The 2,500-nt window shown below is 42.1% G+C and overlaps 2 protein-coding genes across 5 annotated transcripts in view; both read left to right on the forward strand.

Annotated features, from left to right (window-relative positions):
• Nucleotides 1–2,500, forward strand: part of dusp16 (dual specificity phosphatase 16) — a 60,712-nt gene that overhangs the window by 26,498 nt on the left and 31,714 nt on the right. The window lies entirely within an intron of this gene.
• The window catches only part of eps8a (EGFR pathway substrate 8a, signaling adaptor), a 69,624-nt gene continuing 68,080 nt past the window's right edge, over nucleotides 957–2,500 (forward strand). For all 4 annotated transcript variants that reach the window (XM_078272686.1, XM_078272687.1, XM_078272688.1 and 1 more), the window contains exon 1: nucleotides 957–1,183. The gene's annotated coding sequence lies outside the window, so the exon portion shown is untranslated. The remainder of the gene's footprint in view (nucleotides 1,184–2,500) is intronic.

The following is a 2,500-nucleotide window of genomic DNA, read 5'->3' on the forward strand; positions in this document are numbered from 1 at the left end:
ACTATATTTTATGCAGGTGAGACATGGAAAAGTGGTTTTAGAAAGATGTCAATATATTCGGGGCTATCAGGTAGGGGGTCGAGTTCTGCCATGTTAACCTATGGACACTGACGGGCTGTGGGTCGTTAACGGAACTTATTTGGATGTGCGGTGGCCTTACCCACATCAGAACAGAGTGAAATAACATTTTGTACTATAGAAACATTATATAATTGTAAACATGTATTATTCTAGCGATATAAATGGCATAGTGCCGTGGTATTTTCATAACTGCGAGATACGCGCTTCACGATGACGGCAATGAGTTAACAGACATTCACCAAGACGTACAGCCCTGCAGCCATCTATCTGAAATAACACCTATCTGAAGTACCAGTCATGATATGTTGCTAAATATTGAAGTTGTGGGAAGTGTACATATCCTAAACTTAGTTTATTTTGTCCCCCATGTCTGTTTCAATCGTCCAGGCCAGGAGGGACGAATGAAACAAAACGCACGTCTGACTTCTGCTTAAATAACTCCCAAACGGTTTCGTTCAGAGCTGAAAATGCAACTGTACTTGACAGAGGACAGATGTAGGTTGCTAGTGACGAAATATTAGCTTTCAGTGTTTTACGATGTCTTTGTAAATGACGTTTAATTAAAGACTGTTTCATTCGTCCTGGTTCTCCCCTACATTTCAGTGTGACTTTTTTTTAAATGTTTAACGTCTTTACTGCTATTATTTTTACTCATTTTTTACGTTATTACGTTTTATAGCATTAATACTGACGTCGCAAACTTAATCTCCTTGTAGGCTACTTGTACAATGACAAAGATATTCTATATTATTCTATTCTATATTATTCTATTCTACTCTATTCTATACTAAAGTGGATGGGGCGTGTCCACTGGAGGCAGCTGTTCAGCCTGCTAGTCAACCCGCAGGGATTACCCCGCCCTCGGTTGCTGCTGATGGGTTTAGGTTTTACCACAATTCAAAGTCAAGTGTAGTTTTTAAACGAGTCAACCTCCGGAGAACCGAGCCGAGCACTCAGACCCCCGTAGCCGAAAAAGAGCTCAGTTTGTGGGATACAAAGTGTTCAGAGGAGCCGCTAAGAGCCAGGCAGTACCGGAGAGATATAACCGGCTATTTGTGCCATGTTTTTCTAACGGATTATTTGATGAAGCCGACACCTGCAGGTAAGCTTGTTTTAATGATTCTCAACACTTGACATTCCGCTGTGTTGTAGCAGCTCAGCCCGGAGACAAACATGTCTGTCGGTTAACCGTCGAGATCTGTCAAAGCGAATAATGATAAATCTGCTAGAATATGAATCCACCAGCTCGCTCATTGTTCAACCTTCAACCTTTTAAAATGCAAAACCGAAGAAGCAACCTGATCTGCCCTGAAAGGTGGCCCTTCGGTGCTGTAAGCGGAGAACACTCACACACCAGACCTCATTCGAAAAACAATGGATTAAATGATTCTGTTGTTCTTTACACTCAAATACTCACAGAAATACATAATTAAACATTGTGTCAGGATCACATCTTCAGTTCGGCAAACATCCACCACACATACATGTTAATTCAACTTTTATTAACACTTCTCCTGTTATTTAGCCTATTGTGTCTTCTCGTAGAACATGTACGTTTATGTAGTGGTAGGCGATAATGAGGATTGTGAAGTTCTACTTAGTTTCTACTTAGCATTTTATATCAAATTAAGGACCTAATAGTGTATTACATTTGGCCGAACTTAGCAGCATTTCTCGAAACAGCCTCTTACAACCTATTAGAGTTGTAGGTCAACGTTTCTTTGTAATGATACTCATGTTTACCTTTAATTGACCGATATTTAAATGGAGTTTGGCACACTGTGTGTTAGTGAGACAAATGAAGGTGAAGAGCAGCTCTGCGCTACGCATAGTGAACTGCAGTTTGTCAGTGAAATAAAAAAAAAACGAATTTAACCTGAATAAACGACAAAAACGAGCCGAGCCAAGCTAACGTAGTCGCACAGGTGTGTGTGAGGCAGCCCGGTTAACAGGCGGTCTGTCCCCCGGGTGTGTCCGAAAAGTAAGATCACATGTGTGCCGAAATTACCAGCAGTTCTCGAAACAGTCCCATATAACCTTCTGAAGTTGTACGTCAACGTTTATTTTTAATTATACTCAAATTTACCTTAAATTGAGAAAAAGCTGAATGGAGTTTGGTGCACTGTGAGACAAACGAAGGTCAATGTCCCCGGCTGTGTCCGGCGGCTGCCTGGTGTGTGTCGGTGCTCTTTTGTTTGGCTTGGCCTGAATGGAGCCCGGTTGCCAGGGATGACAGATAGCACTTCTCCGTATTGTTCCAGCCGGGGTTACCGGAAGGTCTCCGCGGTAGTAGCCCACTTTATCTCCTTTATTCCTGTTGTCTTTGACTCTAGCTGGAAGGTACTATCTCGCGGCGCAGCCTCACCTGGTTAAAGCGGGGGAAAACACCATATTTCCCATTAAAGCTGACCCACATTAA

Source organism: Sander vitreus, chromosome 17 (genome assembly GCF_031162955.1).
Source record: "Sander vitreus isolate 19-12246 chromosome 17, sanVit1, whole genome shotgun sequence".
Lineage (NCBI taxonomy): Eukaryota > Metazoa > Chordata > Actinopteri > Perciformes > Percidae > Sander > Sander vitreus.